Source organism: Mchenga conophoros, linkage group LG23 (genome assembly GCF_057382185.1).
Source record: "Mchenga conophoros isolate Kocher_MC1m ecotype Shallow Benthic linkage group LG23, M_conophoros_male_GT1.1, whole genome shotgun sequence".
Lineage (NCBI taxonomy): Eukaryota > Metazoa > Chordata > Actinopteri > Cichliformes > Cichlidae > Mchenga > Mchenga conophoros.
Window position 1 is genome coordinate 54,649,712 of NC_140547.1, and position 12,639 is coordinate 54,662,350.

The 12,639-nt window shown below is 43.3% G+C and overlaps 1 long non-coding RNA gene across 1 annotated transcript; it reads left to right on the plus strand.

Moving 5' to 3' along the window:
- The first annotated feature begins 9,568 nt into the window (after window positions 1-9,568).
- Window positions 9,569-10,158, plus strand: LOC146548398 (uncharacterized). The gene is made up of 2 exons (XR_014890764.1): window positions 9,569-9,758; window positions 10,055-10,158. It is a non-coding gene; the product is annotated as an uncharacterized LOC146548398 (long non-coding RNA).
- Window positions 10,159-12,639: the final 2,481 nt, after the last annotated feature.

Consider the following 12,639-nt stretch of genomic DNA (forward strand, 5'->3'; position numbering starts at 1 on the left):
AGCACCGGAAACGTGCTCGTCATCTCCGAGCATGAAGTAAGGAGAGCCTTCAAGAGAGTGAACACCAGGAAAGCAGCAGGACCAGACGGCATCCCAGGTCGTATCCTAAGAGACTGCGCATACCAGCTAGCTCCTGTGTTCACTGAGATATTCAACATCTCTTTATCTCAGTCGGTGATCCCCACATGCTTCAAAGAGTCCATCATTGTTCCTGTCCCGAAGAAACCCCACCCTGCTTCTCTCAATGACTATCGCCCTGTAGCCCTCACCTCAGTAGTGATGAAGTGCTTTGAACGCCTGGTCAGAGACTTCATCATTTCTTCACTACCAGACACACTGGACCCACTACAGTTCGCTTACCGTCCAAATCGTTCCACAGACGATGCCATCTCTCATCTCCTCCACACATCACTCACTCACTTGGACACTAGAAGGGGGAATTATGTTAAAATGCTCTTCATAGACTACAGCTCTGCATTTAATACCATAATTCCCTCCACACTCACCACCAAGCTGGAGCATCTGGGACTCAGCTCATCTATGTGTCAGTGGATCTCCAACTTCCTAACTGGCAGACCACAGGCAGTAAGGATGGGCGGACATGTCTCAGCCTCCACCACTCTCAGCACTGGAGCCCCCCAGGGGTGTGTTCTGAGCCCCCTGCTGTACTCTTTGTACACATATGACTGTGTGGCCACTACCAGCTCCACCACCATCATCAAGTTTGCTGACGACACCGTCGTGGTGGGCCTGATCTCTGATAACAACGAGACGGCCTACCTGAAGGAGATTAGGAATCTGGAGAACTGGTGCCAGAGGAACAACCTCCTTCTAAACGTCAGTAAGACAAAGGAGCTGATAGTGGACTTCAGCACTAAGCAGGAGAGGAACTACCAGACCCCCATCATCAACGAGTGCCCAGTGGAGAGAGTGGACAGCTTCAAATACCTCGGAGTTCACATCACGCAGGACCTGTCATGGTCCTGTCACATCAACACCGTGGTGAAAAAGGCCAGACAGCGTCTCTACCAACTCAGACGCTTGAGAGACTTCCAACTGCCCTCCAAGGTGCTCAGGAACTTTTACTCGTGCACCATAGAGAGCATCCTGGCGGGAAACATCTTAACCTGGTTCGGGAACAGCACCATGCAGGACAGACGAGCTCTACAGAGGGTTGTGCGGTCAGCTGAGCGCACCATCCGCTCCGAGCTCCCTGACCTGCACTCAATCTACAGCAGGCGGTGCTGGACCAAGGCCAGGAAGATGGTGAAGGACCTCAGCCATCCCAACAACAGACTGTTCTCTCTGCTGAGGTCAGGAAAGCGATTCTGCTCCCTGAAGACCAACACAGAGAGACTGAGGAGGAGCTTCTTCCCGCAGGCGATACGGTCTCTCAATCACACCACCACACAGTACTGACCCACACATATGGTTCTTACACACACACTGGACTTTCTGGACTTTGTTTTTGCACAACACTGGTCACTATATTCTTCATTTCCAGTTAATACTTGTACAGCTGCTGTTATTGTGTATATATTTATTTATATTTAGATTTCTTCATACATTCTTATATAGTTCTATATTGTGTATTGTGTATTTTGTTGTACAGTTATTTTATTTTCAACTTTAATTTATATATTTTATCTTATTCTTCCCAGTTAAATTTACCCTTCATTCTAATTTGTGTTGTACAGTTATTTCATTTTTAACCTTAATTTATATTTTATTCCTTCCTAGTTAAATTTACCCTTTTTAATTTTTCATATTTATTTCCTATCTTATTCATAGCCTTTCCTTTTTTTGTTTTCTTTAGGTCACGAGTAGTTGTCCAAGCATTTCACTACATATCGTACTGTGTATGACTGTGTACGTGACAAATAAAATTTGAATTTGAATTTGAACAGCAGCAGAGAAGCAGGATTTAGTGTTTGTGTTATTACGAGTGTAAACAAGAAGAGTTCCAGATGGTGCAGTGGACACATGTGTGACTGCTGTGATTAAAGCATCTTTCTTTCAGCTTAACGAGTGAACCGTCAGCTCGTTCAAACACACGTTAAAGTGCATTTGGCTCGACACCACCGAACAGAGGCAGCAATATAACACAGCTAACATTAACAGTGCAGTGGATCCTGCTTGTGCCGTGATGTTCAGGACTGCAAACCAAGCAGCATCACTGACTTTCAGCTTGTTGTGTTTGTGGATATATGACTGACTTTAATTATCCACAAAATCATCACATTCTCTGTAAGATTAAGGTCGACTATTGAACGGCGTATATTTTAAAGGCTTTAAAACCAAGTTAACGCTGAAAGTACAAACATCACTAATGTCACATAACTCTGCCGACAAGGCATAGCTATGGCTATGAAATGCTCTTTGTGTATCACTTCTTCATTATGAAAGATGTCATTAATGCACTAGTAATGTCTCATCTGGAGTATTGTTCAATCATTTGGTCAGCAGCTAATAAGACAGATCTTAACAGACTTCAGTTAGTCCAGAATAAGGCGTCCAGATTAGTGTGAAGATGTTCATACTATACTAATATTGATAAAATGCATAATAACCTTTCTTGGCTTCCTGTACAGGCTAAAATATTCTATGGCTTACTTGTAGTTCTAAAGAAAGCAATTCTGTTAAACACACCACATTTATTCTGCTCAGCTGCAGTATCCAGATGAAATACATCATCATATTACACAGTTTTCAACAAGCTGCAATTTAGTAAATGCTTGAGTTAAAAGTAACGTTTTGTAAAACTGTTACATTTAGAGCAACTTTTAAGTGGAATAAGTTGCCTTAAAAAATTAGAGAATTATTCAAAACTTCAATGAACACTTAAAAGCCGATTTACAGAGCTTTTAGTTGTTGTAAATATTGTAAGACATGATTTGTTTTTGAAATTTGTGTAATGTGCCTCAATGTTATTGATATTATTATTATTATTATTATTGATTGCTGATATTTGAACAATTGTGAAACCTCACTGTGGATGTAAGAGTGAAATTATGTGGATATCTTGAATCCACTTTATTGTGGAATATTTTATGTGAGTATTTGACGGAAGACGAGCAACATCTGTTGTGGAAGCTAACGGGGTTCCTTTAGAATAAACAAACATAGGATTTATTATCACTGAATAATTATGAAAACAAAGGGTGGTGGAGTCTGCTTCTACATTAATGAAGGTTGGTGTACTGATGTCACAGTGTTACAGAAACACTGCAGCCCACACTTGGAAAGTTTTTTCATCAACTGTAAACCTTTTTATTCACCGCGGGAGTTTTCTTCCTTCATGCTGGTCGGAGTTTACATCCCTCCACAGGCCAACGCGAACAACGCACTGTGCGAGCTGGCTGACCAGATTACTACCCTGGAGAGGAAATTCCCGGATTCCTTTACAATTATTCTTGGGGATTTTAACAGAGCAAACCTAAACTACGAACTCCCTAAATACAGACAGCATATAGACTGCCCCACCAGGGACAACATCATACTGGATCACTGCTACACCACTCTAAAAGATGCCTATCGCTCTGTGCCCCGGGCAGCTTTGGGACATTCTGATCACTGCATGGTCCATCTTATTCCAGTTTATAGGCAAAAACTCAAACGTGCCAAGCCTGTAGTCAAAACTGTGAAGAAGTGGACTAACGCAGCAAAGCAGGAACTGCAGGACTGTTTTGACTCCACTGATTGGACTGTTTTTGAAGCTGCATCTGAGAACCTAGATGAGCTCACGGACACTGTGACATCATACATCAGTTTCTGTGAAGACGTGTGTGTGCCAACAAAGACCTTTTGCACATACAACAACAATAAACCATGGTTCACTCCTAAACTCCAACATCTTCGTAAGGCCAAGGAGGACGCCTACAGAAGTGGTGACAGGGTCCTGTACAAGCAAGCCAGGAACACACTGACCAAGGAGATCAAAGCAGCTAAAAGGATCTACTCCCAGAAGCTGGAAGAACGGCTCTCAGCCAACGACCCTGCGTCAGTGTGGAGGGGCCTGCAGGAAATCACCAGCTACAGACGCCCCCCACCCACTATTGAAGCAAACAAAGACCTGGCCAACGAGTTAAACACTTTCTATTGCAGGTTTGAGACGGACAGACTCCCACGCCCCACCCTCCCCTCCCCAGGGACATTGCTTCAGACATTGACCCCCAACACACCTTCCACCTCTCCCCCCTTCACCCTGCCCCTCCCCAATCAAGACTCAACGACCACCCCCACCCTCCCCAATCCAGACTCAACGACCACCACCACCCTCTCCAATCCAGACTCAACGACCTCCACCACACCTCTCACCCCCCTTTCCTCCTCCCTGAAACTAAGAATACACACTCAGGATGTGAGCCGACTATTCCAGAAACAGAAGCCCAGGAAAGCCCCCGGACCAGATGGCGTCTCACCCTCCTGCCTCAAAACCTGTGCTGAACAGCTGGCTCCCATCTTTACTCGCATCTTCAACAGATCCCTGGAGCTGTGTGAAGTTCCCTCCTGCTTCAAACGCTCCACCATCATCCCTGTTCCCAAGAAACCCACGATCACAGGACTGAATGACTACAGACCTGTCGCCTTGACGTCTGTGGTCATGAAATCCTTCGAACGACTGGTGTTAGCCCATCTGAAAGACATTACAGGCCACCAGCTGGACCCTCTGCAGTTTGCCTACCGGGCAAACAGGTCGGTGGATGATGCAGTGAACATGGGGCTGCATTACATCCTGCAACACCTTGACCGCCCGGGAACTTATGCCAGGGTCCTGTTTGTGGACTTTAGTTCGGTTTTTAACACCATTGTGCCTGAACTTCTTTCCTCCAAACTCTCCCAGCTCAGCGTGTCACCAGCTACCTGTCAGTGGATCACCAGCTTCCTGACAGACAGAAAGCAACAAGTGAGGCTGGGGGAGATCACCTCTGAAACCCGGTCCCTCAGTATTGGTGCCCCTCAAGGATGTGTCCTCTCACCACTACTGTTCTCCCTCTACACTAACGACTGCACCTCCAAGAACTCGGCTGTCAAACTCCTAAAGTTTGCAGATGACACCACTGTCATTGGCCTCATTCAAGATGGTGATGAGTCTGCATACCAGCAGGAAGTTGAGCGGCTGGTACTCTGGTGCAGTCAGCACAATCTGGAGCTGAACACTCTTAAGACTGTAGAGATGACAGTGGACTTCAGGAGACATCCCTCAACTCTGCTCCCCCTCACCATATCAGACAGCCCTGTGTCAACTGTGAAGACCTTCAAGTTCCTGGGTACAACCATCTCCCAGGACCTGAAGTGGGAGACCAACATCAACTCCATCCTCAAAAAGACCCAGCAGAGGATGTACTTCCTGAGACAACTGGGGAAGTACAGTCTTCCACAGGAGCTGCTGATCCAGTTCTACACTGCGGTCATTGAGTCTGTCCTGTGCTCCTCCATCACAGTCTGGTATGGAGCAGCCACTAAACAGGACAGGAGCAGACTGCAGCGGACTGTACGGGCAGCAGAAAGGATCATCGGCGCCCCCCTGCCCTCCATCCAGGATCTGTACCTCTCAAGAACCAGGAAACGGGCAGGGAAAATCATCGCAGACCCCTCACACCCTGCACACAGACTTTTTGATCTGCTGCCCTCTGGCAGACGGTACAGAAGCCTGCAGACCAGGACCACCCGACACAGGAACAGTTTCTTTCCCCTCGCCATCTCCCTCCTAAACAGTTGACCTGTCACACTGCTCCCACTGCCAGACTGCAACTGCACCTTATGTACATTTTGTAGTATTCATTCCACCTCATTCATTTCTGTATTTTATGTATATAAGTTTAGATTCGTTATTTATAGTTGGTTTACACAGCTTTGTGTATGTATGTGTAATGTGTATATATAGACACTTGTGTGTGTGTGTGTGTGTGTGTGTGTGTGTGTGTGTGTGTGTGTGTGTGTGTGTGTGAGAGAGATTTACATTGCTGTGCTTGAGAGCCACCATCTACCGGAACCAAATTCCCTGTATGTGTCTGCACATATACTTGGCCAATAAACACGATTCTGATTCTGATTCTGATTCTGATGTATAAATCTATACAAATTATAGAAATATGTAATTGGAAACAACAAAATAATCTAAATTATAAAATAATGTGTGTGTGTGTGTGTGTGTGTGTGTGTGTGTGTGTGTGTACAATCAGGAGGGATGGGCATGATTTTAGTGTTTGAACAGTCATGAATTATCTTTAACAGCAGGTTGGATGTAATGTGTTAGAACTACCAGCAGGTGGGGATAAGAGACCTTTAAGGTGTTTGGTGCCACACTCCACCTTCAGGTTTAAAACTAGTGTTAATGGAGTTTGAAGGTTGAGTTTGTTCCACGACTGCATTTCACTCACTGCCTCTGTTTGTATCTCTGTCACTGCAGGACCAACTTGGAGCCAGAAGTCAGCGCTCTCAGGAGGCCGACAAACCTCACAGAAGAAAGGGAGAGAAAAAACACACCTGTGACGAGTGTGGGAAGGGTTTTACTGTGAGGGCTAAACTAAAACAGCACCAACTCATCCACAGTGGAGTTAAAGCGTACAGCTGTGATCAGTGTGGCAGAGCTTTTACTCGCAGTAGCAGCTTACAGAGTCATCTAGCCCTCGTGCTACCCTAGCAAAAAACGGGACCATTTTGGGTACTTTTGGATTTTCGATTTTAAATATATCAGTCATTTTAAAGACCAGTTGCATGATACTTGCCCAGGATGTGAATTTTAGGATTATTTTTAAAATTCAATGATCCCCTCTATGGTGTGGTGTATAGTAAAGGAGATTCACATATTTACCCCCTCCCTTTGCCCTTGTACCATTTTGGGCCCCATTGACTCCCATTATAATCACATATTTTCGATATACTGTAATCCTGACATGTGATAATTTTTTTCTCGTGAATACCTAATGGATCTAAGCCTCTGCCTTCAAAATAAAGGAAAAATATGTTTTGGATCCAATGAGCACAATATTAGGCACAGCACCACCATAGACATTTTCAGTGGTTTTGAATGCAGGACATGGTTATCTTACCTTGCAAAATGCATGGCAATAAAACAGCTGACCACCATAAAATAGTCTTGATGTAGTGGAACTGATATAAGAGAGTGGTGTGAATGTGATTGAGAATATATATATACTGTGTGTGTGTGTGTGTGTGTGTGTGTGTCGGCCGCAAACAAAACAGCCCATAGAGCCGCCTCCTTGAAGTGAACAACGGCAGCCTGCTCCGTTTTTTTTCTCTTTTCTTTGAACCTCTGTCAATGTTATTTTTCCTCACTTGGCTGAGGGCAAAAACAAGGCTCGTGTGCAGAGAAGGGAGGGGTGTAAAAGCAGCCACGTGTTTGTTGAGCAGAGGGGGGAGGGGTGCAAAAACAGCCACCTGTTTGCTGAGCAGAGGGGGGAGGGGCAGTCGTTACTCTCCCAGTGGCAAGTCAGCAGAGCTGGGGGAGAGACAGAGAGAGATCCTTTTCTATCTTCTTGGATTCAAGTGCACATTTGAAGTCTGTGGGAATAGTTTGCAGCCTGGTCTTACTAGTCATTTCTGCACAGACGTCACGAAATGCACAGATGCGCGCACGCACAAGACGAAGCGCACGGTCAATTTAGGGGAGCTTGGAAGCAGTGATCATCCTGCAAACAGCGCATTATTATCGTAACAGCTGCAAAAGTTAGGATATGTCCTGTCTGCAACATCCATCCATCTAGAGGTTCGTGCTATAAAATGTAAATTACATCTTTGTTCAGTTTGTTGTTGAGTTTGTTAAGGTCAGTTCAGTTTCCCAGTGGCACAGGAATGGAACAGGAGGGAGAGACAGAAAAAGATCATCGTCTATCCAATAAGATAGAGGATGATCATTTTTTAATTCAGGTGCACCTTTGAAGTCTGTGAGAATAGTTTGCAGCCTTGTCTTACTAGTCATTTCTGCACAGATGCCACGAAATGAACAGATGCGCGCATGCACAACACAAAGCACACGGTCAATTTAGGGGAGGCTTTTGCTGAGAAAGCGCAGCGTTCCAAAAAGCGGAAGCAGTGCTCATTGTGCAAACAGCACATTATTATCGTAACTTCTACAAAGATATATATAAGATATGTCCTGTCTGCAAAATCTAACCATCTTATGGTTCATGCTATGTATGATAATGTAAATTACATCTTTGTATAGTTTGTTGTTGAGTTTGTTCAGGTCAGTTCAGTTTGTTTTTTTGCAATAAAGTGTTATTGTTCCAAAAATAATAATGCATTCAAATCAATGTTGTTATGAATTATTTGCCTATTCAAGGCTGTAATAACCTAATGCCAAATACTTCCATTTGCAAGTCATTTTTTGAAAATATTGCATATTATGGGTTTTTCACCCCCAAAAAACAGTGTTTTATATGACAACAAAGCCATAAAAACCTAAAAAAATATTTAAAAAATAATGAAAAACTTTATATCTGTGGTTAGGTCTGAAGTTGTTTAAAAGCTCTGATGTGAAAAAAATCAGAAAAAAAATTCATATATGATATTGCTATATCACCTTTTGTCAGGGGACCATTTTGGGTACGAAGGGCAAAGGATGGGTATAAATTTTAAGGGATGGTCAAGAGCTAGTTAGCCACTCTGGAATTAAGCCATACAGCTGTGACGAGTGTGGGATGGAGTTTACTCTGAAGGCTTCACTAAAACAGCATCAGGTCATCCACACTGGAGAGAGACCGTTCAGCTGTGACTTGTGTGGAAAGTCTTTTTCCTTGAAGGGTTCCCTAAAAAGACACCAACTCATCCACAGTGCAGTTAAAGCGTACAGCTGTGATCAGTGTGGCAGAGCTTTTACTCAAAGTAGCCACTTACAGAGGCATCTAGTTACCCACTCTGGAATTAAGGCATACAGCTGTGATCAGTGTGGCAGAGCTTTTACTCACAGTAGCCACTTACAGAGGCATCTAGTTACCCACTCTGGAATTAAGGCATACAGCTGTGATCAGTGTGGCAGAGCTTTTACTCACAGTAGCCACTTACAGAGGCATCTAGTTACCCACTCTGGAATTAAGGCATACAGCTGTGATCAGTGTGGCAGAGCTTTTACTCGCAGTAGCCACTTACAGAGTCATCTAGTTACCCACTCTGGAATTAAGGCATACAGCTGTGATCAGTGTGGCAGAGCTTTTACTCACAGTAGCAGCTTACAGAGGCATCTAGTTACCCACTCTGGAATTAAGGCATACAGCTGTGACGAGTGTGGGATGGAGTTTACTCTGAAGGCTTCACTAAAACAGCATCAGGTCATCCACACTGGAGAGAGACCGTTCAGCTGTGACTTGTGTGGGAAGTCTTTTTCCTTGAAGGGTTCCCTAAAAACACACCAACTCATCCACAGTGGAGTTAAAGCGTACAGCTGTGATCAGTGTGGCAGAGCTTTTACTCGCAGTAGCAGCTCACAGAAGCATCTAGTTACCCACTCTGGAATTAAGCCATACAGCTGTGACATCTGTGGAAAAACTTTCAGCCAGAGAGAGAGCCGAAATAAACACCTACGCATTCACACCAGACATGATGTGTACTGCTGTGAACAGTGTGGCAAACAGTTTATAACTCACACACACTTACAACAACACATGTTTACCCACACTGAGGAGAGACCTTATCGATGTGACCTGTGTGAGAAGACTTTTAAAGCTCCACATCACCTGAGACGACACCAACAGATCCACACCAGAAAGAGACTCTACAAGTGCAGCTACTGTGAGGTATGTATTTATATTGTTATCTTGTCATTTTAGCCTGACTGTTAGCATGTTAGCAATTCTACTGCATGGAAAAGCAGCTCTGAGTGATTATTCAGATTTTCCTTTCAGTTATGATTTTAGTATTACTGTAGTATTATGGTGGTAGTATTGTAGTTATTGCAGCCCAGTAAACTGAGTGTGTTAACTGAAACAGTCAAATGTAGTTGGACGTCTGCAGAGATGCTCTTTATTTCAGGCGACGTTCAAGATACAAATGTTGAAGGACTGACTTACACTGTCTTTGTGTCTTTGTTTAGAAGCAGAGCGACACAGATGGATCCAGTTCTCAACCCTGTCATCACTGTGGTGGTGGGAAAGACTTTCATTGTGACCTCTGTGGAAAAACTTTCAGTCAGCAAAAGACCCTAAAAGTACATCAATGTAGACACACTGGAGACAAACTGAAATACTGCAAAGAATGTGGGAAAAGCTTCACCACACCAAGTGAGTTAAAACAACATGAACTGATTCACAGTGGGGTTAAAAAGCACCTCTGTGATCAGTGTGGGTCATCCTTCACCACTGCAAGGGACCTTAAATCACACAAAAGAGTCCACACAGGAGAGAAACCACACAAGTGCAGACACTGTCAAGTAATCGTAACAGGCATGAACGTGCACACATGGAAGGAAACTACAGCTGTGACCAGTGTGACAAGAGCTTCAGGAATCTCAGTTCATACTCTGCACACAAACGATCCCACGTTACTAATAAACTGTTTCACTGTTACCAATGTGCCCAAACATTCACCTCATTGTCTGCTCTGTGCAAACATCAGCGCGATCACTCAGGGCTGAAATCACTCCCATCACTGGATCACAGTGAATCTGAAGACACAGAAAGATCCTCTGGTTTCTGTGTCAGACTCAAAAAGCTTGAGATCAGGCTCCACAGAGTTCAGATAGAATCATTTAAACTTGTGTTGAACTGAACTGGTTGTTGGGCTGAACTTCTACATAATACAGATCTACATGGGATCTTCTTTTCTGTTTTTTACTGAGTCAGTTTTGTCCTTTTTTCTCTGTCCTGGTTTTGCTCGTCTGTAAATGATTGAAACTCAGTCAAATAGTTCATTGTTCTCCAGCAAAACGTTTTGGAAACTCATGTTTAACCTTTAAAACTCTGACATGTTTTAGCACACAAGGCTTCATCGGGGAGTTCACTCATGATTGGACCATCAGAACAAAGGTTTGTAGTTCTTTCAAAGAGAGTCTTGGAGATGTTTGATGTTTCTGTTTTTTCTGAAACCACCTGAAAGAAAAACTATTTTTCTTGCTTTATGTAGTGTGGAAGTTTTTAATGTTTCTTCATCTGTGATGTTCTTGAATGTGTTCACGTGAAGATGGTACAAATAAACTGTCCTTTCAGCTTTAGCTCCTAATTTATTCATTATTTATGGATGTAGCACAGCAGCCGTCTCTTGATTAACACATGGAGGGCTCGGGATCTGATGGTGTCGTCTCCCTAATTTGCCCACTCATGGCCAAGAAATTGAAATAAACCTTGTTTCCCTGCTGGATAGTGATCCACTGTAACTCTGCTCCTCCTTCCTGTTTAGGATTTCTGTGGCTGAAGTAAAATTCCCTCCATCCATCACTTATCCCAGCTAACCCAAAGTGAAATAAAGTTTTGCTCGTCTTAAAAAAGCATTACAATAATGGGCATTACCAATGCAAACTGAATGATACAGAAGATGAAAGAAGAGACTTTGATCAGTTAATAAAGCTCATGATCTGGATTCATTGTGGCTGCTACACAGATACTTCTGGGTCACTTCTCTCAGTTAGGAACCTTCCTCACCAAACTGACTGTTGGACCACACCCCTGGTTTCATGAGAAATTGTTTCAGCCATGATTTCTCTTCCTGTATTTCAGAGTAAAGACTGAAGTGACAAATGGAAGCATGTTTAAAAAACACAATGTGAGAGAGACGTTGAGGTCCTTAGAAGTTACCCTGGGTTTTTCTGTCACCCTGCTAGATGTTACACACCTTGTTATTGGACTGATTTCTACTGCTGGACTACTCCTGCGGAGAGTAACAATACTCTTACTAATTAGCTCCCTTTCACACCTTTGGGGATATTTATTTTTGTGTTTGCAGCGCTGTGAGCCAGAACAGCGAGAGAAAAATCTGCAACAGCGACGAGCCGAATGCTTACGTGAATCGCAGCAGCTGCACATGTGCTACACTGAATTAGAGGATATCTTTGCTCTGGATTTATATTTCTACTTTTTCATTTCTATATGATTCTTCTTGCATCTAAACAAAGATGATTCAATTTGCTAAATGTTGATGGCTCTTCGTGCTCAGGTGTAAATGAGACGTAATATTTGCTCTTGGTTTGGTTCTCCTGTACAGAACCTTGCAGTACAACAGAAACCTAAAAACATTATTTGTAGTTGTTATTCTTAGTTGTTCTGCTGCCTAAATACCACAGGGTCTGATTATGAAGTTATTGAGCTGCACATACTTTACGACCTGCTTAAGTTCGAGGTCACAGCGTCTGTAGAGCAGCTGGAACATAATGAAGTCTACAAGGTTAAAGTTTTCTCTTCAGTTATTGTTCTTCCTGCTGCTTGGTTTGATGGATCTGAGAGCTTTTGTTTTTATTATTGTTATTATAATTATCATTAATATTTTACTCTCTAGAAGCTTTCAAATAGTGTTTGTGTTTGAAAAAATTGATTTAAGAATTGAACAGAAACATCTGTCCTTCTGAAAATCACCCAAAGGCACGGAGACAAAGTCAAAGGATGCAACCTGTAACTTTCTCTTCCTTCATGTCAGTACCATCATCGATGATTTATATAAAATGCATATAGCAACAGTAGCACTTTAGTT